General features: G+C 39.3%; 2 non-coding genes and 2 pseudogenes across 2 annotated transcripts; 3 read left to right on the top strand and 1 right to left on the bottom strand.

The window, feature by feature from the left end:
• Positions 1-1,775: 1,775 nt before the first annotated feature.
• Positions 1,776-1,834, top strand: LOC116899800. The gene has a single exon (XR_004387802.1). It is a non-coding gene; the product is annotated as a U7 small nuclear RNA (small nuclear RNA).
• An 18-nt stretch (positions 1,835-1,852) lies between these two features.
• Positions 1,853-1,909, top strand: LOC116899797 (annotated as a pseudogene).
• An 11-nt stretch (positions 1,910-1,920) lies between these two features.
• LOC116899791 lies at positions 1,921-1,983 on the top strand. The gene has a single exon (XR_004387797.1). It is a non-coding gene; the product is annotated as a U7 small nuclear RNA (small nuclear RNA).
• A 12,500-nt stretch (positions 1,984-14,483) lies between these two features.
• Positions 14,484-15,672, bottom strand: LOC116898447 (annotated as a pseudogene).
• Positions 15,673-23,804: the final 8,132 nt, after the last annotated feature.

Below are 23,804 nucleotides of genomic sequence, written 5' to 3'. Positions count from 1 at the left end.
AACACTTAATACTTCCACTCCCTGGTGACTAAGCACTCAAATATAAGATCTCATTCTTATTGAAACCATGACATATTTTTTTTATTAGACACATATTCCCAGACTAATCAAATTTAAGCATATTTTTTTTTACAACAGACTTGACTATTCCATACCATTTTTGGAGCATGACATTTGAACAATTATTCTGCTATTTAGTAATTTTTCACATACATCATAACATTTCTTTTAAGTATGACGGAAGAAGTTAAGATCTTTGCTTAATCTATACTTTAATGGTCTCTGCCCCACCTACTTTTTACTATTTAAAGTGTATTAGGACACTAGTTCAGACAAGAAAGAACCCATGCCCCTGACTGGCCAGCGTTTTCTGCGTTCCTGAATCTTGGGGTGCCTAGTTACTCTGGGTATTGGGGTGTGTGTTGGGGCAGATGCTGTGGCCTCTCCTGTGATCCTGTGTACTTCAGAGCACCTGGGAGTCAAGATTCTGCTGGGTGTTGTAGGAGTGGGTGAAGGGAAGGAAAGTGGGGAGGAATGAGCCATGTGAGGGGTAGAATGGAATGGGGGCTATGATTGTGTTGTAAAGTGAATAATTGAATTAATTAATGGGGAAAATATACTGGTTGAACAAGGTGAATAAAAAAAAAAGAATTGCCACTTTATTATTTGACATCAAGGCAATAAACAAATCTTTATTCCAGGAGCTGGGGTACCAGAGATTACAACCTGAAGATAGGCCATTGCTTTTGTGGTGATAATAGGTAATTATAAAGAGTCTATAGTAAGTGGTTTTATTGTGAGCTTTACATGAAGAAATAACCATCAAGCAATACTTTGCCTTGGGAAATGCCCTGCAGTTCCAGGTTGGGCATAGCTGTAAAAGGAACACAGACACAGTTCCCACCCCTGGAGCAGCACCAACAGAATGTGGATCTTCCTTTTGCTGATGGTTACTATAGGTATAAGGTTTGTTTGCATAATAATGTACATATTTTTGATGTTCCTGGAAATATTCTCCCTGCCAAAATTGTTGGGGAATGCCCTCCCTGCCAAGGTTAATGACTACATGATAATTAGAAACAGCTTGAGGCCAGGAATCAAGAATATGGCTAAAGTTCCACAGAAAAAATGGTAGTGCTGTGACCTTTTGGATAACTCTGAAGGCTGTGGGAAAGAACTCAGAAATCATGAGTTCAAGAATATATAAACAGGTTTTTTTAACTATGTGAAATATGAGGATATAACATGATTTTTATGAGGAACTTTCTGGACCTGAAAGAACAGGAAGAGCTGTACTAAGGAGCTAGTAAAGGGAAAGGAATAGTTAAAAAAGCAAAGCTCATGGTGCAAGTAATAAAGGAACTCCAATAAGTGAGGGAATGATGATTTCAGGGCAAGATTACACCTAGCTAAGCTTGTTGTTTATGTTTACAAAGGCAGGAAGATCTTTGAGCTCAAGGTCTGTCTACACAACAAGTTCTAGGACAACCAAGCTTATGCAATAAAGGAGTTGGAAAACAGAAAGCTAACTTTCTCACATGAAAATAGTCTCTATGTATAGATTTGACAACTACAAGTGCTATGACCAGTGAAGCACATAGGACTTGTTATATTTAAAAAGATGTATTTGCTGTCTTTTTCTAAAAAACCAGGGGCTCAGGTCATAAAATGCTGATTCATGCGATAATCACAAGAGAACCTGGGGTAAATGATTGAATTGATATGCAAATAAAAGACTGGTCTTTGCTCTCTACGAACTGAGCTATCTAGAGAGTTAAAATTTCTCTTTTACAATTTTATCTAGAAGGTTTTCTGATTTGGTCAGAAAATCTAAAAGCTGCCTAGAGACCCAACATGGCTGTTTTAGAAGTTTTCTAGCAGGTTTTCTGACTTTGCTTAGAAAACCCAAAACTGTCTAGAGAGTTATTACAGCTCTTTTAGAATCTTTCTAGTAGGTTTTCTGACTTTGGTTGGAAAACCCAAAAGCTATCCAGAGAACTATTACAGATCCTTTACAATTTTGTAAAATAGGTTTTCTGACTTTGGTAGAAAAACCTAAAAGCTACCCAGAGAATTATTACAGATCTTTTAGAATTCTTCTTGCAGGTCTTCAGATTTGGGAAAATCCATGAGTCACATACAGGATTGTCTAGAGACCTATCTCAAGCAGACTACCTAGCTGTCAGCTTACATCCCATCACTGATTTCAGATAATTTCTCCTGCTATTCCCAAACACCCCTTCCTCAGGACCCCCAACCAAGTTGAGACTGTTCCTTCACACCATCCCTGGAGGAGAGCCAGCCATGGGTTTTCTCAAATGCTGACAGTTGCTGTAGGGATAAGGCTTGTTTAAATAATAATGTATATATTTTACTTTATGTTCCTCCTTCAGGGAATGTTCTCCCTGCAAAGTTAATGAGTCCATCATAATCAGAAACAGCATGATTTTAGACATAGAGAATATGTCCAGTATTCCTCAAAAAATGATAACACTGTGACCACCAGGACAACACGTAAGACTGTGGGAAAGAACTATGGAAGTATGAGTTCAATAATATATGAATCAATATAAGATCTGTTCTTTACAGTATTTCTCAACTATAGAAAAATATGAATGCAAAATGAAATGTATGAGAGACTTTGCAGACCTGAAAGAACAGAAGCAGGTGAACTAATGAGCTGGTTTTGTCAGAAAGATACTAAGGAAGGGAGATAAAGAGATTTTGGGAGTGGTGATCTCAGGGCAAGATCCCACCCAGCTAAGCTTATTGTTTGTGTTTGTATTTGAACAAGGAATAGTTTGGACTTTTAATATGGAATGGAATACATCCAGAAATGGAAGGCACCCTTGTGATCCAAATCTTGAGGTTGGGAGACAAAGGCTTTTGATATGGATCTTGAAGAATACTGGACATGAAAAGTTTAGGCACAGACATGGTAGTATATACCTTTATTTTCAGGACATAAAGACAAGCAGATTTCCAAGTTTAAGGCCAGGCTGAAACAGAGCAAGTTCTAGGTGAAGGAATGCTTATGTCTAGGCATGGTATGTTACATGCATTTAATCCCACCATTCAGAGGACAGAACCTCCAAGATCTCTGAGTTCAAGGTTTACTACATAGCAAGTTACAGGACAGTCAAGGTTAGGCAGTGACAGAGATGGAAAACAGAAAGCTAGTGATAATGTAATAAAACAAATGATGTGAGGTCATATTCCAACTCCAGCAAACGGCAAAACTCTAAAGCTTTGCACATGTGGCTTTGTCTATAGAATCAAGGGGCTAAGGTCATGAAATGCTTGAGTTGCAGAGGTGACTCAGAGGTTAAGAGCACTGACTACTCTTCCAGAGGTCCTAAGTTCAATTCCTAGCAACCACATGGTGGCTGACAACCATCTGTGATGAAATTCAATGCTGTCTTCTGATGTGTTTGAAGACAGTGACAGTGTACTCATGTCTATAAATTAATAAATAATTTTTTTAAAAATGCTGACTTGTGGGATTATCAAATGGGAAACCTGAGGTAAATTATTGAATTTATGCAATTCCCAAGAAAGTAGCTTGTGCAAAATAAAACACTGAGGTTTGGTGTGCAATAGAGAGACATCTCAAGAAAAGAACTATCTCAAGCAGACCCCAGAGCTTTCAGTTTGCATCCATCACGAGTCAGAGTCATTCATCTGCTGCTCCCAATCACTCCTTCCTCAGGGCCCCAGACCAAGTTGAAGCTGGTCATTGCAACCACAGAAGTACCCACAGGCTAATCTGAGGAAGACAGTTCTCCAAGTGAGGTTCTCTCTTTCTATGTGATTATCATTTGTGTCAAGTAGAAAAAAACTAATCAACATACTCCAGAAAGAACATTATATTACTAAGTTGAATTACAACTCAGTAGCAAGCGTGTGTGTGTGTGTATATATATATATATATATATATATATATATATAACTAGAATATATCCTGCATTGTTTACATTACCATATAGAGATTATGTAATCTTTATAAAGTACTTACCTTTGTTTTGGTAACACAGTACGACATTTTATTCATTCTCTTTATCATAATTAAATATAAGTAAGTACTTGCTATACATAATTTGAAAACTAAAAATAGGCTATAATTTAAGGAGACACAATTTACACCCAAAGAATAATTATTTATTAATGGACCAAATCTCTGGTTCTGCAATTTTCAGTTGGTAGGCATTTAATTCCAGAATTTTAGATATCCGAAACCATGGGCAGTGTCATCCCTAGGAATACCAAAGTTCTATAAAAAATGTAACCGAGCCATGAAAGTAAGCCAGTAATCAGCTTTCCTTTGTGGATTCTGATTCAGTTTCTGCCTATAGATCCCTGCTTTGTGTTTCTGTTCTGATATCTCTCAGTGATAGATTGTTTTATGGAAGTGTAAATATACCCTTTCCATCTCTGGGTCACTTTTGGTCATGGTGTTTATCACAGTGACAGAAAAAAAACAAACAAACAAAAAAAACAAGATATGAGGTGACTGCAAAACAAAAAACCAGTATAACTCAGAACTGCTCACATTCTAGACCTTTCCTGGCCTTCAATTGTCACCATCACTAGAGGCCAATGTGGCATGTCAACTAATACCACATGTCTCCATCATCACATATGCACATGCTCTATGCTGCCCTTTATAGCCTGAGACCATCATACCTGTTCCCCCTTCATCCCTCCCTCCATAACTTTTCTTTCTTTCATCCTAACTAGAGGGTGGCCTTTCATATGCACCTCTCCATCAACAATAAATCTCTTTCATTATGTGATCCTTGACCCTCCTATCACCGGGATACCCAACTGCCACAAACCTGTTTGACTGTTGCTGTCACTCTGAGAGACACTCTTGAGGCCTCTGCTTCACCTTGGGTTTTAAGCCACACTTAAACTATATCCATCTGTTCTGTCCACAACAGATCTACCTTCTGGCCCACTAATTGCTTGGCCTTACATCCATTAGCAGCAACTGGTTAGTGATCCCTCTTGGTAGGTGCAAATGCTTCTCTGAGTCTCTAGTACTCTTAGAGGAAGAGGTACGTACCCTATTTCCAACCATTGGGTGAGACTGTTTTGAGCTTTTTGTTTGTCTTTTAGCTTCTCTTGAAAGCCTTGGTACCAGATATCAAGTCTGCTCAAGCTGTTAGCCTTGACCCTCATTGAGCACTGTGATGGCCCACTGAATGGCTTGTATCTTCCTTATTTGGTCCTCCACGAGTCCAATGGACAACATAGATTGCAGTTTGAGTACCTTCTGTCAAATCCGTGAGAACAAAATTGTCCATATCTTCTTGTTCCCCCTTAGGACGCCCTTTAGAAAACCCACAGCCTCTATACTTGGTCCCAGACCTGAAGGTTCCTAAATTAATTCACTTTTGCAAAATATCTGACCTCAATATTCATTAATCAATCTAAATGTGGTTGACTAGTGACACCCTACATCCCAATATTAATCAGGACCTGTACGAATACTGCAAGCAACCAGGAAGAAGTTTTCTGTTCCCAAGTTTTCTTTTCTCTGCTCCAAGTCCTATTTGTTTTTGTCTGATCTACATTCTCCCCCAATCCCCAACCTGCTCCATCCCCTTGGAAATGATTTGTCTTAAAGTTAGGTTTGATGAATCTGTAAATCACAAAATGGGAGCCTAGAGCCAGGCCCAGAAGGACAGGTCTTTTGATGGGCAGCATGCCCCTGGCTGGTTGGTGTATCTTTTTGCTTCTTCTTGCAGTGTCCTCTTTGTGTGTATGGGGCAGGGAAGAGGGACTTGCAGTTGTGTGTGTGTGTGTGTGTGTGTGTGTGTGTGTGTGTGTGTGTGTGCGCGTGTGTGTGTGTTTGAGTTTGAGACAGATTTTCTCTGTGTAGCCCTGGCTGACCTGGAACTCACTCTGTAGACCAGGCTGGTATCAAACTCAGAGATCTACCTGCCTCAGCCTCCCAGGTACTGAGATTAAAGTACCTCTTCTAAGATATGTTCAGACCATTTGTTTCTGCCATTTCTGATACCCACAGAATTCTAGCATCTGATTCTTCAGCTGCTGCTTCACTCTTTTTCTAACCATTTGTGTCTCATCTCTCTGGGGCCTGGTCTACTATGTTCTACTATGTGTTTCCATGGGCACCTACATGTCTCTCTGGCTGCTGCACCTTGCAATGCTTCTGGCATGCTACATCCATGTGAACATCTCTTTTTTTTTCTCTCCCCCCCCCATCTTTATTAACTTGAGTATTTCTTATTTACATTTTGATTGCTATTCCCCTTCCGGGTTTCCGAGCCAACATCCCCCTAGCCCCTCCCCCTCCTCTTCTATATGGGTGTTCCCCTCCCCATCTTCCCCACATTACTGCCCTCCCCCCAACAATCACATTCACTGGGGGTTCAGTCTTGGCAGGACCAAGGTCTTGCTCTTACTAGGCTATTCATTGCTACCTATGCAGTTGGAGCCCAGAGTCAGTCCATGTATAGTCTTTGGGTAATGCCTTAGTCCCTGGAAGCTCTGGTTGGTTGGCATTGTTGTTCATATGGGGTCTCGAGCCCCTTCAACCCATTTCTTGCCTTCTATTTTGAGCTACCTGTGAAGTCTTGTTACTTCCTTATATCCTTCTGGGCCTCTGTGACCTTGCTCTTCCTCATCACCTTTTGCAGTTTCTCCAAGCTTGAGCCTTTCTAGACCACTGTGTACTCTCTTTCAGCTCTGTCTTAGAGCTTATAGAAATTCCCTCCAGGGGAATTTTGTTAGATCCTAAATATTGGCTCATATGATTTTCAAATTCTCACAAATCATGGCAAAAGCCCTTTCACTAACAGATTGTGTGTTTGGGTTGATACTAAATGTTTTATACCTAAACTCACTATACTCTGCTCTACACTTCCAAAACTGTTATCTTTAATGATCTACTTCCTGCTCTTAAAAAACTTTTATCTCTATGACTTCTCTCTTCTCTCCTCTCAGAGTTTCCTAAGACTATGCTGTAAACTCTATCTCATGATCTTTAAATTCTTTGGGTATGGCTTGAAATCTATATCTGTAACAGAATTTGGCTTTAAACTTATAGAAAAGGCTTATAATTAAAAATGTACATGGAGATTATCTTTATTTGCTACAACTCACTATATGTATATCCAATTCTCTGTGTATTTGTGTATGTAACCTGGATTTAACTAATTTAAAAAATAAAAAAATATAGATCTACTAGAAAATTGGAAGTTTTAAATAGCTAATGACATCACCAGGATAGAAGCAATCATGTGACTGACAGTCACCTTCAGTATGGTTAAAGAGAACATTCCATGTGAATTAAACATCATCTTCAGATGGTATAGAACAATAATTGTAAAACTTCTTAGTACTAATGAGCTCCCTGTTTATCACTGTTTCTCCTTTTTAGACTTAAGGAAACACCAAGTCTCCACAATGCTTTGGATTGGTATGGATTTTTATATGATGATGAAAATTTCAGGTTATATTTGCTGTCACATGCTATATATGTGACTCAACTCTGGTTTAGAATATACTTTAAATCATGATAAAAATTTAAGGTTATTGAAGGTTATTGAACATACTTCAGGGCGCTTCCCCTCTGGATCCTGGATTAGACACAGAGTAACCCTAGTGACCAATTTCCAAGCACAAACCAAATGCAAAAGATCCTTTATTAAGCAAGGCAAAGAGACAAGGTAGCCAAATCTGAATTAGACAGAAACATCAGCAAATTGCTTTACAAGTGTTAGTTTTAAGAGGGAAAAAGAGAGGTCTGTGTTTTAGAATGAGCTAGAATGTCTTGGTAAGTTCTGGTTGCTCATTTTGATTAGATTAGTCAAAGGAATGAATTTTGATCAATGGACCTTGATAGTCAAGGACTAGCTGGACCTTGGTGATCAGTCTCAGGAATGAGTAAGTGGCCAAATAAGGATCTTGACCTTGGTGGCTAGTTTTAGGAATGTAATCTAATCAAGAGGTTAGCAAATGGGAGAAAAGTAAAAGGCAAAACCTATTGGCAACATGTTTTTCATGTAGATCTGTGGGGGAGGGTGTTTGCCATTCTTAGGCCTAGTGGACCCCTTCAGTTATAAAGGTCTACTCATATTAACAGAACTGACTTAGACATTCACACTTAACTACTTATATCATTGCCAACTGCTCAATACCAGGGTTCTAGGAAATTTAGATAAGTAACAACATATGTTTAATAAGTAAAGTACATTTGATAAATAAGGTTTGTGAATTCTGAAGGTCTACTCAGGTACACAGTAATATTTGTCTAGCTTCTTTTCATCTTTGCTCACTTTTTTAAAGCTTGAGCTATTTGGAAAAATTAAGCCAAACAAAAAAATGTGATATTTTATAATAATAGTCTATGAAAACATCAAAAAGTTCCTAATCTCCCTATGGGCTGTATTTATGATTAAAATTTTAAATTGATACTAAGAGAGTTTTAATTAAAAATTGTTATTTTTAAGGATAAACCTAATAAGGATGAAATGTAAAGTCATAATCTTACAAAAACTACTAAATTATCATATACACTTAGATATAACTAAGACATGTAGAATGATAGCCAGTGACTTTATAAATGATCATATTCTTTGATCTTTAAAAAGTGTTCTTTAAAAGGGGAACAAGAATACCCTTGGCAGGGAATAGGGAGGCAAAGTTTAGAACAGAGGCAGACACCCATTCAGAGCCTGCCCCACATGTGGCCCATACATATACAGCCACCAAACTTGATAAGATGGATGAAGCAAAGAAGTGCAGGCCGTCAGGAACCGGATGTAGATCTCTCCTGACAGACACACCCAGAATACAGCAAATACATAGGCGAATGCCATCATTAAACCACTGAACTGAGAACGGGACCCCCGTTGAAAGAATGAGAGAAAGGACTGGAAGAGCTTGAAGGGGCTCGAGACCCCATATGAACAACAATGCCAAGCAACCAGAGCTTCCAGGGACTAAGCCACTACCCAAAGACTATACATGGACTGACCCTGGGCTCTAACCTCATAGGTAGCAATGAATAGCCTAGTAAGAGCACCAGTGGAAGGGGAAGCCCTTGGTCCTGCCAAGACTGAATCCCCAGTGAATGTGATTGTTGGGGGGAGGGTGATAATGGGGGGAGGATGGGGAGGGGAATCCCATATAGAAGGGGATGGGGAGGGATTAGGGGATGTTGGCCAGGAAACCGGGAAGGGGAAAAACAACCAAAATGTAAATAAGAAATGCCCAAGTTAATAAAGATAAAAAAAAGTGTTCAGACCTATCTGGTAATGATGCTAACTCCTAATGTGATTAAATACAGGCATAATCTTTATTTATGAAAATGAATAACAAAAAGCAAGCAAGTTTGTTTAGCTTAGGTACACTTTATAATGTTCCTCAAAACTTTACAGAGATCTCTTGAACATAGAATTTCAGGTGGTTAGTGAAAGGGATGAGCAGGGGAGGATAGAAAAAGCTTTCTGTGATAGACACAAGTACCAGTTCCTGGCAAAAGCTCTAAGATCTCCTCCAACGATGATGATGGGGTACCTCACTGTCCACTTGGACCTTACTTTTAATACAGCAAAGCTGGACACTGAGTAAAAACTGTCCTTCACATTGCCTGTGGCCAGGACCCTGTCCAAACTGTAGGAAAGCACAACACTGGGGAGTTGCTTGCTCTACTTTGCCTAGAGAAGGTAGTTTAATCCCCCAGTTTCTCCTGCACAGGAATGTCTCGAAGATCTCATGGGCTTGGTGAATAAAGACTGATGATGCTCTGGGACCTCTGCCTCCAATAAATTTCAGATTACTACAGAAGAACCTAGGGTGATTGTCCAGGTAGTCAGTATATATCTGTATCTGTCACTTTTAATAGAGTCTGGGGATAGTTGGTCTGTAATTCCAGTTTACTCTTACAAAATTTATCCTTCTCACATTTCTGACAACATGGATGACTTAGCAAATGGTACATGCGCCAGTTAAATAGTAGCCAGCACACAGCTCCTCCAGCAAGGATTTATCTGGCTCCTGAGTTCTCTTCATGAGTAAACATCAGGCTTCCAAAGTCACTGAAGAGCTTCTAGAGAAAAAAAATTGTTTAACTTCTAATTAACTCAGAAAAGAGATAAATTCACAAAATATGTTTTAAAGTAACTTTTTTACTATTTCTTTAAAAAATTTGATTTTACAATAATTGCCGTCAGCCATCCTGTATCTTATAATAAATGATTGGAAAAAAGTTTAAAGTTGATATACATTCTGAGGGTCTAAGGAAGGGTTCTAAATACAAGTTACAAAGATCTGAAGATATGGACGCTTAAGTAAGTTTTAAAAGTCTAAGAAATTGTTTTAAGATATGTAAATGCAAATGATAAAGGTATACAAAATATTTTAAGGTATGTAAATGCAAGTCGTAAAGGTATAAGTGATTTAAGATTTATGCAAAAATGAAAAAAAAATGTTTCTATTTTTTCTTTCTGTGCTGTTTTATTAAGACTTCAGAAGCTTAGAGTTTTAACATTCATCAATGGAATTCCCACAAACTATTAATCTAACTCTGGTAAGCACTGACTGCTATTATAAGCTTAAGATTTCAAATTTTCTTTGGTTGTCTTCTAAGTATGGACTTGAAGTGCTTCTTATTGTACTAAAAACATCTGTCTAACCTACATATACCTAGTCTTCTGGATAGAGGAGAGAGTGTTCATGCTTTGAACCCCAAATCATTTTTGGTCCCCAAGGTTTTACCATGACACAAAGGCATGAATCTACTGTGTTTTCTACAATGTGAATTTCAGTAGAGATTACAGATAGTGCTAAGGCTAACATATCTAAAATTTCTCACTTTTAAAACTGAAAAAAAAAATTCTTGTAAGCTTCACTGAATCAATTTGAATCCTACTCTTACAAGTCAAGTGGACTCCAGAGAAATACCCCTATCAACCACGAGCCGAAATGTCCCCACGTACTGAGGGTAGGATCTTCTGCCCTTACTGAGGTCTTGTGACTCCTCCCCTAACTACCAGAACTATGGGCCCAAAAATATCAAATGCATACCTGAAAGAAAGAATTCCCCTAAACTCCTTAACTTTATGTTCTGCCTCTAATATGTATCTGTGGAAGTAGATTATTAGTTAATTAGAAACCAGAACTGCTCCAGTGTTACCTGTACTTCCCTAGCCAAGTATTATCATGCTGAGCCTGGACCATGAATTAGAGAGCCTGATTTTCCAAGCCTCTGTCAGCATTCTAGCTTTCTTGGATCTCCAAAGATGCTGATGATCCCAGATATCAGGAAGAAGCCTAAAGATCAAGAAACCCTTAATCCTACCTCACCAGTCTTTCCTTTCCATTTCTTTGCCTCCCCCATCCCAACACAGGCTTCAAATGTTATCATACTAGAAGCCAAACACCAATGTAACATATTGTCACTAATTTGACATGTATGGTGGTTTGAATATGCTTGGCACAGGGAATGGCACTATTAAGGAGTATGGTCTTGTTGGACGAAGTGTGTTACTGTGGGCATGAGCAGTGAGACCCTCCTCCTAACCCTAACCACATGGGAGCTATTCTTCATCTATTGCCTACGGATGATGAAGATGTAGAATTTTCACCTCTTCCTGTACCATGCTGCTGCCTTAGTGACAATGGACTGAACTTCTGAACCTGTAAGCCAGACCCAGTTAGATGTGGTCCTTATAAGAGTTGCCTTGGTTGGAGAGATGGCTCAGCCTTTAAAGGCTAGGCTCACAACCAAAAATATAAGAGTTGCCTTGGTCATGGTATCTGTTTACAGAAGTAAAACTCTAAGACATTATGTTTCCACAGTCATGTATATGCATGCTACATATCCCCCTTTATGAAGCTATTTCAGCATGTTCTCTCTCTCTCTCTCTCTCTCTCTCTCTCTCTCTCTCTTTCTCTCTTTCTCTCTCTCTCTTTCTGCCTCCCTCCCTCCTTCCTTCCCTCTCCATCTCTCTCTCTCTCATGCCTGCTCAGAGGTGGCCTTCATACTCTAACCCCTAACAAATGTCTTGCATGAAGTTTTGCATGGTGTGGTCTTTAAGGAATCCTTGGCCTTCCTATCTGCAGGATACCCAGTTGCCCAAAACCCTTTCGATAGCTTCATTGTGCTGTCTTTTCATGTAAAGGAAGGACTTCAGGTAGACATGAGAAATGAAGTGACCTATTTGAATTTGGTTTGGTGGAGTGGAAATGCAACAAATTAAGGGGTGCCAGGCAGCCCAAGCATGATAAACATTACTCTGCCAAGCTTTGCCCCACTCTCACATTTCCTTCTGCCTTGCTAGAAATTGTTAGATTACGTTCCTAGAGCTAGCCACCGAGGTTTATTCCCTTATTTGTCTGCTTGCTCCTCCTGAGTTTGACTAATGAAAAGATTTGTCTCCATTTAAAGGACCAGGTCTGATTTTAAAAAGACGACCTTAAGGTACTGGTTCCAGAAATAGACCACAAAATACAGAAAAAAAATGTCATAAAATATTCTCCCAAAGGACAGCCTGGGAATAACCATAAGAGTGGGAAGATATCTTATCTTAGAATGGGCCATCAGTGCTGGGCAGTCCTATTATTATTCTGTGGTTAAATGTTAATGACATAGTTATGCAGAACACTGATCACCAGTACAAGCCAATCAACCAGAAGCCAATCCTTGTGACCTCCCTAGCACCCATCAATGAAAATTTAGGTTACCTAACCCACTTTCTCAATATAGAAAAATGAACATAGTAGACAATCAAAGTTATACTAATGTCATCACTTTGGCCCCGACAATCACAATAGTGATTACCTAATTCTTTTAGAGAATTCTCCTGGTTACCTATAAGAAAGCCTGTGTGCCTTCGTCTGGGGTCACCATTTTGGAGAATGGTTGACCCCAGCGTGCTGGTTGTTTCTGTAGAATAAATGCTGTTTGTCTTTGTATCCTATCTGTGTCTGGGTCTACCATCAGCAATTTTCTGACCCTTATATTACCAAGGTCCAGCAATCAAAAGCACTGTTGTACTCACCTTAATTTGCATGCCCAATCAAAATTAAACCTCATCCTAATACGGTGTTTTCCCATTTTCCTTTAAAAACTGCCATATCCCTATGGGCCATGTCTGTCTCCTCTCTATTCAGAGAAAGTTCCTTATGTTCCCTGACCCCAGACAAATACCCCTTCTCCCTCTCCCTTATCCCTTTTTCTCCTCTCCCTTGTTCTCTTCTTCTTCTCTCTCTCCATCTATTTTCTCTCTTTTTCACTTATCCATTGCCTCTGTCCCTCTGGGGCAAATAAGTCTACGTTTTGCTGAGCATTTGGTCTTGCAATGTCTTGAGCTGATCTGAGGGTCCTTAAAACAAAGCCAATGATAAGGTAGCAAACTTTTTTATTTCTTTTCTGAATGTGTTGAAGGTTTCATGCTCATAAATTCATCTTGGTGAAGAATGCAAAGCACATTCTAATCCTGTAACTGAATGAGTTAAGAGAGGACAATACTCTCTTGGGGTTTTCCTTTGTGAGTACAAGGATGATCCTTTGATTTCCAATGACTTGAATTCTGTTCTTCCTGCAGATAATAATGTCAAAGGAAAGAGTCTAACAAATTATCACATTTCTAAACAAGGCAAAAGGATGAGTTGGTAGAATGCAGACTTAACTTTCAATCTGTTTGCCTTCTGTCAGTGTTGATATATTTTTTTAAATCACCATTTCAAGAGGTAGAAATGTATGTGTATAAAATCAGTGCTGTAGTCTGAGGTTCTTTACAGAAGCAGGTGGTTTTGGACCTTGCCTGTAGCAATAGCCTTTGATCATTTGGGGACTAGTGATATCCCCTAGGCAGATCTAGTTAAATAGTTATTTGTAGTCATTTAAATACACACCTTTATGTTGTATCTTTAATCTTCTTGCACTTATAATAGGCTCACAGTGTGAAAATATTTGAAAAGCTTTCTCCCCACAGTTACACTTCACCTTTTCCTTTCTAGGGACATATGTGGTAGAATTTTCCTCTATAAAAGGAATTATATGCTATATAAGCATGAATATTTGATAAATAAAATTATAAGCAAGCCTAGAAAAAAGTCGTTTGAACGAATTTCTACAAGGATTTAGGCACAACTCACTGTTTTTATTCAGATGTCACTTTTGAATCTGAAGTCAAGCTTTTCAGAGATCCCAGAATGAAAGAAAATCAACTCATTTACAGTTAGGAAAATAAAGTATGTATAAAGTGGCTAATAATATCCATCCCACAGAAGAGAGGGGAAATTGTTTCCCTGTGTTCCTGGGAAACATTTCTTCCATACATTTGATCACATGCCTGTGTATATGCATCAATCATTGTGTCCAGGGAAATAAATTCCCTGCTCCTGAAGCCATACAGTATCCAGATATAAGAGGCTCTATTTACTGTCTAAAATACTTCTAGCTCAGATAGAATTCTTTTTTTTTAAAAGCATGATCAGATGAGGATTTATTGGCATAAATGCAACTCTATAAAAATATAAATTATGAAAAAAACAGTCATGATGTACCCTCCCATCCCCCAAGCCCAGCTTCCAAGCCCTCCTCTGCAGGAGGACCAGCCTGGCACCTCCTCAGTGCATCTGGTAGTTGTGAAACAAGAAAGCTCACACAGCTGAACCTTGAAGCCCAGGTTGAGGGTAAAGTCCAAGTCAAGATTTTTTTTTTTTATGGCGTTGGGCCCCATTCTGATGGTGCCAAAGATCTTCTTAGCAGTCTTCATTGTTAGGTAGTTCTCCATGTAGAACAGTGTACTTCCGGTGTGTACTGGGCTTAAGACTGGTAAAGAAGCCAGTCCTCTTATGGCATTGGGTGAACTCAATGTTGAAGTAGGACAAATGTTAAAATAGGCCAAGATTGCGTAAACATAGTCATTCCTCTTCAGTTCCAGGAAAAAGGGGGAGGTGAACGTCAGGTCCTCTACCTTGACTGTAGATGTCCACTTCCATTATGAGGCAGACCTTGGTGACCACCTGCTTTGGTTCCACCACATATACCAGGGAGTCCTTGATAGCCATGTCTTTAATGCAGGACTTATCAAAACCATACATATTCTCCCACCAATGCATCTTGTAGTATTTATACTGTTGGTCCTCAATGACTGTCACATACAGGGTGACCCGGTCTGGGAAAATGAGGCCATCGTGTGCCAGCTACTTGTCATGAGCATGCAGCATGATGTTGCGTGTGTACTCATTGAGGCAATAACCTATCCACTTGCTGATGATGATGTCCACCTTCTCCACGGATGTTCCACCTCCTCCACCTTTGATGGTGAACACCCTGTAGTCTAACTTATTGGTTTGACAATCTTCACAGCAGAATCAGAGATACTGGACCACTCAATACCCAAAACCTAGCAGGTCCTTTTCTTGGCAGCAAACATGCAGAGGATGCCAGTGCCTGAGCCCACATCCAGCACCTCATCTTTGAAAAATTGCCGATTGTGAAACATGGAGTTGTGGTGTGTGAGGATAAGCATCTCATCTGTTAGCACTTCCTCATGGAGGTCAAAGTGGGCATAGGAGTCAAAGTAAGTAGTCTTTGGATGTCATGCCCTCAGTGCTGGGCTTCGCACTATTTTCTGCTTGGCCATAGGAAACCTCCAGGATGCAATTCACTGATTCAGCTTCCACCATCTTCACATCATGAGTCTTCCAGCCTCTGAGACTTCCCCAACCCATTTCTCTTTTCTCAGGTACAGTTCTTGAAAGGGAATCTCACCTTGATGTATGAGAAAATATGGGAAGGCAATCATGCTTATAACTGTGTTATTTCCCAATCAATATGCTTTCTACTTTTCATCAAGGTTATTAGAGTCACAGAGTTTGTCATAGTCCATAACTGAGAAATTGAGAACTCAGGCAGGAAGCTGGTGGCAGGAATTTAAACACAAACTTTGGACGATTGCTCCTTACTGGTTACTTTACATGGCTTCCTCTGCTTGCTTTCTTATATAACCCAGGTCCAGGGGTGGCACTACTCACACTTGACTGGGCCTTTCCACATCAATCATTAATTAACAAAATGCCCCACAGACATGCCTACAAACCATCCCAGTAGAGACAATTCCTCAATTCATGTTCCCTCTTCTCAGAGGACCTTAGCCCATGTCAAGTTGACAGAAACTAACGAATACACCTGGCTTCTCCTAGGAGAGAAAGCAACATATTATGGGTCAAATACCCTGAGGTGTCCTTGGAAATGTTTCTAAAGCCTGATATATCTGATGCCTAGAGCTCTTCCAACTACTTTGTACGTACATTGTAAATTATTTTCTATTTAACCAATTATGACAGTTTCTGTTTTGTGTACCTGAAACATTATCTTACTATATATAACCTTAGGGCCTAGAATATCTGGCCATTGCCCATAGATAACAATGCTATGTTATCGAGACGTTTCCCCCTCTATCCTGAAACATCTATTGAGAGTCTTTTGTGTTCTGTTGGATAAAGTCTGCTCCTGTAAGACTCGAATAACTTACGTATTCTGGCACCAGGAAGAGGTACACTGAGCCCTGGAATTGAAGGTAGATTACAGCAAAATATGCAGCTCTGACTGATAGAGGAGAAATTTCCCATAACAATGCAGGTGTGGTTTTCAGAAAGCAGGAAAAGAATGAACATGCAGAGGAGAGGCCCTACTTCTAAAGAATTTGTGTAGTAAAGAGGTAGTATTCAATTTCTCAGCCAATTTTATTTGTGGGAAAAATATAACACAGGTGGAATACTGACGGAATAGTATTAAGATGAACTGGTATATCGCACTCCACTTTTTCATTAGCCACTCATCACTTCCTTGCTAGTGTCAAAACCTCAATTTTCAGTCTGGAAATATTATTATTCAAATTGAATTATACATTTTTAACCAGCAGCTAGGGGGAACTGGGTTACTTAATTATGACTAACAAATGAAGTGCAGGTGAAGACTTCTTAATGATGTGCCTTATTTTATTTATTTATGCCTGCACTTTCTGTATATTGTGAATGTGTACGCGTGTGCACGTGTGTGTGCGTGTGTGTGTGTGTGTGTGTGTGTGTGTGTGTGTGAGTGATGTTGTACACACATGCATGCGCATTTATAAAAATGAGGGGCAGGAGTAGCTGTTGGATCTCCCGTGGGTAGAGCTATCTGTGATGAATGTCCTGCCTATTATTTGGGTGCTGGAATAAGAAGTCTGGCCCTTGTGATTGCATAGCAAGCACTTTTTGCCCCCATGTTATCCCTTAGCCCATGCTTGCCCTTTCTTTCTTTCTTTTGTTCTTTCTTTTTCTTTCTTTCTTTCTTTTTTTCTTTCTTCCTTCCCTCCTTCCTTCCTTTCTTCTTTCTTCCTTTTTTCTCTTTCTTTCTTCCTTCCTTCCTTCCTTTCTTTCTTTCTTTCTTTCTCTTGTTCTTTCTTTCCCTCCCACATCCCCCCCCCCCGCGCGCGCGCGCGCGCGCGTGTGTGTGTGTGTGTGTGTGTGTGTGTGTCTTTCTTTTCGGTTCCTTTAATATTTATTTATTTATTTATTTATTTATTTATTTATTTATTTATTTATTTATTTACACTCCAGATTTTGTTTCCCTCCTGGTCAACCCTCCGACTGTTCCACATCCCATACCTCCTCCCTGCCCACTGTCTCTAGGAGGATGTCCTGACCCCAACCCTTTACCCCACCAGACTTCTAACCCCCTGGGGGCCTCCAGTCTCCTGAGAGTTAGGTGCATCTTCTCTGACTGAACACAGACGTAGCAGTTCTCTGCTGTGTATGTGTTGAGGTTTTTGCTGCCTGGTTGGTAATCTGAGAGATCCCGGGGCTCCAGGTTAATTGAGACTGCTGGTCCTCCTAGAGGGTTGTCCTCCTCTTCAGCTTCTTCCAGCTTTTCTCTAATTAAACCATAGGGGTCAGCAGCTTCTGTTCATGGGTTGGGTGCAAATCTCTGCATCTGACTCTTTCAGCTGCTTGTTGGGTGGGCAGTCATGATAGGTCCCTTTTTGTGAGCACCCCATAGCTTCAGAAATAGTGTCAGGCCTCTGGCCTCCCCTTGAACTGGATCTCACTTTGGGCCTGTTGCTGGATCTTCTTTTCCTCAGGCTCTTCTCCATTTTCATCCTGCAGTTCTTCCATACAGGAACAATTATAAGTCAGAGTTTTGTCTGTGGGATAGCAATCCTATCCCATAGTTAATGACCTGTCTTTCTCTTGGAGATGAACTCTACAAGTTCCCTCTCCTCACTATAGGGCATTTCATCTAGCACTGCCCCCTTTTGAGTACTGAGGGTCTCTCACTTCCCAGGTCTCTGGTACATTCTGGAGGGTCCTCCAACCTCCTTCCTCCCAAGATTGCCTGTTCACATTCTATCTGCTGGCCCTCGGGGCTTCATTCCTTTTCCCTCATCCAATACCAGATCACGTTCCCCTCTGCCTCCTCCATTCCCTTTCTCTCCCAGGTCCCTTCTTTCCTCCCCACTTATGGTTGCTTTCTTCTCCCTCCCAAGTGGGACTGAAGTGTCCTCACTTGGGCCCTTCAGTTTGTCGACCTTTTTGAGTTCTGTGGACTGTATCTTAGGTATTCTGTACTTTTGGGGTGCTAATATCCACTTATTAGTGAGTCCATACAGTGTGTGTCAGCTATGAAGAACAAGGGCATCCTGAGTTTTGCAGGCAAATGGAAGGAACTAGAAAATATCATCCTGCGAGAGGTAACTCAGACCCAAAAGGACATGTTTGCCCTTTCACAGTAAACATTTTGTATATCATTTACAGTACATATCCAAAATGGAAGACACAAACATTATTCTGAATCCTTCAGTTTTTTCAGGTCAATAGTTTGCAAATGTGAAGGGCTGAAGTTTTGGCAGATACCTCAGATTATGGGGTATCCTTGATACTGCAATGGAAGGACAGACCACTGTTTCATGATGAGCATGAAGTCACTATACCATTTAACAGCATCTGCTTCCAAAATACTTTTGTGGGAGATGAAAATTATGATGATCCAACCAGCACTGCCTTGACGATGTCATGATAAATTTGCATGAACTGAATCAAATAATATATAGAAATTCTTAGCTTCTAATGTACATAGACAGGTGACAGTCAATCTTCTGTGAGGTTGCACAGTCTGAGAGAACACAAATCTGAACCAAACTAGAACATAGGAGGCAAAGAAGTTGGGGGAATTTTATGATAGCCTCAAACATTAATATCGCTTTTACTATTTATCTTTAAGTGTTTGTTGCAGCATTTCTATCACCTCTCATATATAAACAGAGCACATGGTAAATAAGGTTATCCTCTTACTCTACTCATCAAGAATCTTAAATCAAAAGAAAGTGATATCATGAACAGTGGGATCTTCTTCCTGGTGGAGACATAAGTGCTCACCATGACTGTTTGAATCTCTTTAGGCTATTCCAGAAGAATGGTACACGCTGGGTACTATAGAGAAGCAGAAATGCATTTATTATATTATGAAGGCTCTGGGTACGAACATCAATATGAGGCAGCATCCTTGACTAAGACTTGCCCTCCCCATAGACAAATGTCTTCTCACTCTGTGCCATGTATTAGAGGTAAATAAACTGCCCTCTCTTTTACAGTGGCTCTAGTAGTATTTATGAATCCTAGGACCTAAGGACCTAATCAACACCCCACATTTTTCTTCACTTTGTAGTACTATCATCAAGAGTTTCAGCATATCAACTTTGGGAGGACATAAGCATGTAGGTTGTCGTGATGGATATGTGGCTGAGATTTGAATGGTGTAAATGATATGATTTCTCATTGTAGAAGTTCCATGTTGGATTTTTGGCTAAATTCTACATTGTTACTGTTTGTTTTTTCCCTATTCTCAAGTACTCCCAGTAACGTGGACCTGGGAACTTTCCAGTGCCTTTTTAAAAACTCCATTTATTTGCTGACAGCCTCCAGCCAGTGAATATATTGTTAGAATGAGTTACATCTGAGGCACATCAGATAACCACACTGTGTGTTGGTACTGCAAAGACGTGTCTGACTTAAGTAAGAAATTTCAACCTGTCTTTTTCCCCCCTGAATTGATTTTAAATAACATCCATATGTTTCTCCACGGGCGAGAAATCTTAGGAATCACTTTAATTAGTCTTTTTTGCCTTTCCAAATTCATGTTTCAAAGCCAATTTATTTAAACTCGAAAAAGACAAATTTGGATTAAAATAATGAACCCATATGTTCAAAATGGATTGTGAACCCATCAAGAATAAGGCTCTTTAAATCCACACTTGGAAAATACTCTGTCTAATCTTATTATTCATGTCATATTATTTAATGTGCATGTAAGCAATGAGTAATGGGCAGCATGTAGTTTTCATAATCAAAGATTGATTGGTCTTTCCAAATTTCTGCTCGTTTATCAAGAAAGGCTCCACCAAATTCCTGCATCATACATTTTTAATGAGCCTTTATTTGTTGTTAAACTGCATCAGAATAAATTACATGGCTTTGAGAGTATTAATTTTTGCATCCCCGAAAGATGAAAAAATTACTATCAGAAGGGTTCCAGTAGAAGACAAAGGCATTTGAGCTACCTTCATTATTATGTTGAATTAGACAACTATAGATGTTTTAAACAGAGCAAAAGTCTATTTCTTGTTTTCAATTTATTTAACATTTCAATGTTTATTTCCAAGTACATAACACTTCTTTTGCCTTGATGCAATCTTCAGTCACTTACTAAATAGGTGTATATGCAATCTGCCCCATTATGCACAACATTTGAAGTTGGCATTGAACATAGTAAAGTTCATCCTTAATGCCAGCACTTCTGAATGCTCTTGCTCATTTAACTTTATGATTTGTCCTTTTCTAATCAGGTATTTTTTAAATGTCTTTTACTTTTCAGCTATAATATAATCACATCATTTATCCCTATTTTTCCTTTCTCCCAATTCTTCTATATACCCCCACCCTTGTTTACTTTCCTTTCAAATTCTTGGCCTCTGTCTCTACTAGTTGTTGTTACATACATAGATGTATATGTGTATACACATATATTGCTATGTATTTAAATATCTATATGCTATGTGTATGTGGCTTTTCAGAGTTGACCATTTGAAACTGGATAACCAATTAGTGGGCTCTTCCCTGGGGAGGACCATTTGTCCTACTCTTCAGATTCCTTAGTTGCTTCTTGTTCTTTGTGTAGGTATGTTTCCTGACAAGGAAACTTCTCTTTGCGAAAGATGGAGGACATTACAGAAATACAGTCAGTCAACATGCTGAGCTGTGGAACTCTCACAAAGAATACATTTACAGCATACTCCAGTACCCAAAGTTCAGAAAATATTTCCAAAGGGGAGGTGGGAAGATTCTAAGAGCCAGAGGATCAGGGAATTTTCTATGAGGTTGTGTCTCAGTAATAGCAGAAGATACTACCATAAAGTCTCACAACCACGTCTGTCAAAACATGAGCTCTACCAGGAATACAATAGAAATGCTAAAGTGGAGAAGTAAAACTCAACTACTCAGAAAGAAGTTTTTTTCTCCAGTGGAGTCTTACCACGCATACAAAGATTCTTAAGGCCATGTCTCAGGCCCAACAGAAACTAACCAACTGCAAATGAACTAACTCAATGGCATTTTTGGAAGGTCCTTGTTTCCTAACACCTTAGAAAGCTTTCGTTTTAGTTCTTGTTTTTTACCTCACAGGCTCTTGGTGTATACATTATGGTTTCCAGATTTGTGTTTGTATCAGCTTTCTCAGTACATAATAATGTGCTTGTCTTTATTTTTTTGGCTTTTTTTATTTTGTTTGGTTTGTTTGTTTGTTTGTTTTTGTCCTATTCTGGTTTGTTAACTTTTTGTCCAATTATTGTTGTTATTATTATTATTATTATTATTATTACTATTATTATTGATTCCCATATCCTAATGAGAGAGGGTGTGGATTTCGGTGGGTAGGTAAGTCAGGAGGATCTAGGTGGATTTTGGGGAGGGTAATCAGAGTCAGAATATATTCTATTAAAATATCTTCCAAAAATTAATGTCTACCCTTTTATCCTTGTGATACCCCCAAACATGAGCTTTGAGCTCATGGTCAGTCAGTGAAGAGTACTTGGCTTCAGAGCTATTTCCATATTATCAACACAAGCAGTGAGACTGCCATAGTCTGTCTAGTAAGGAAAACATCCAAGACACAACTTGGAAAGGAGAAAGTTCATATAGGGGTTCATGAGGGGTAATTCATGTCTAGGATGTACTAAGGTAGGATGAGAAAATGTTCATGCTATTCAGTGTAGTGCTGATAGGAAACATATGAATAGTTAATTTTGTAATTTCCAACTTAACATGTTCAAGTTACAGTTGACAGCAAATGACAGGTCATGAAGAAAAGTCAAACATAGGGAGTGAAGCAAATAACATGCCTGGTTCACAGCATTAGGAAAAGTTCAATTTCCAGTACACATATAAAAGTCCCAGCACGATAGTTTACCCCTCTAACCACAGTGCTGGGGAGGCACACAGGAAATAGTTGAGGTTCATCAATCAGCCAGCCTAGCCAAATCAACAAGCTGCAGGTACCTTGAGAGTCTATTTCCCAAACTAAGGTAGAGAGTGATTAATGATGACACCCAGTGTTAAAATATGACTTCCACACACATGTGCACAAATATGCATGTGGACATACTTGTACACACATGTACATGCATCAACCAATTAAAAATAGGGCTGTTTTACTAAAAAGTAATATTTGACTTTCAGTGTCAGACCCTCCTCACATCATTGTTCTTGTACAACCTATCATTCTGTCTTAGAGCATAAGAGCTCCTAGTAAAGTTTTAGTCCATCCTCACCTTATATTTACTAACAAACTTTTCAGTTGGCCACTCTATTACTATACACATTACATATATTCATGATGCAGAAACATATTGCCAAAAAAGAACAAACAAACAAACCTATCAACCTTGATCTTAAAGAGATCCTACTGTGGAAAGGATAACCTATACACTCTTAAATACAGCAACATATATATGTATGTGTATGTGTAAGTGTTGGTGTTGATGTAGATGTATATGTTGATATAGATGTATATGTTGATGTAGATGCATATGTTGATATAGATGTATATGTATGTGTTGTCATAGATGTAGACATATAGATGTAGACAAATAAGTGTATAGATATAGATAAAATGGTTTGAAATTTAGGAATATTGTTAGGGTTGTCGGCTTGTGTCCACTTCTCCTCTCAGCATAGCAATCCCATTAGGCCCAGGCCTGTGCATTCTGCCACAGTTTTTGTGAGTTCATATGTCCCCTGGATCTGCTGTCTTTAGAAGGACTGACTCCATGGTATTTTCCATCCTTTTGGCTCTTATAATCTCCCTGCCTCCTCTTATTCAGGGGTTCCCGAACTCCAAGGGGAGGGGATTCAGAGGGCATTCCACTTAGGACTGAGAGTTAGAAGGTTTCTTCCTCCTTGCATATTGTTCAGCTGTAGGTCTTCTGTTTATTCCCACCTTCTCAAGGAGGAAGCTCTTCTCTGATGATGGCTGGGAAAGACATGGACTTATGAGCAGAGTAGAATCTTGTTAGGAGTTATTTTATTGCTATTATACTTTAGCAAAAGTTGATTTTGGTTTCCCTCTAGGTTGCTGACCTTCTTATCTCTGATTCTTGGCCCTCTGCACAGCTTCAGGTATGGGTTCCATCTCAAGTCATGGGTTTTAAATCTGGTAAGACACTGTTTAGTTGACCCAACAGCTTTGTGCTACTCTTACACTAGCATATCTTGCATGCACATCA

Source organism: Rattus rattus, chromosome 4 (assembly GCF_011064425.1).
Source record: "Rattus rattus isolate New Zealand chromosome 4, Rrattus_CSIRO_v1, whole genome shotgun sequence".
Taxonomy (NCBI): Eukaryota; Metazoa; Chordata; class Mammalia; order Rodentia; family Muridae; genus Rattus; species Rattus rattus.
Note: the sequence above shows the minus strand (reverse complement) of the source record. Positions and strands in the feature narration are given on the sequence as shown.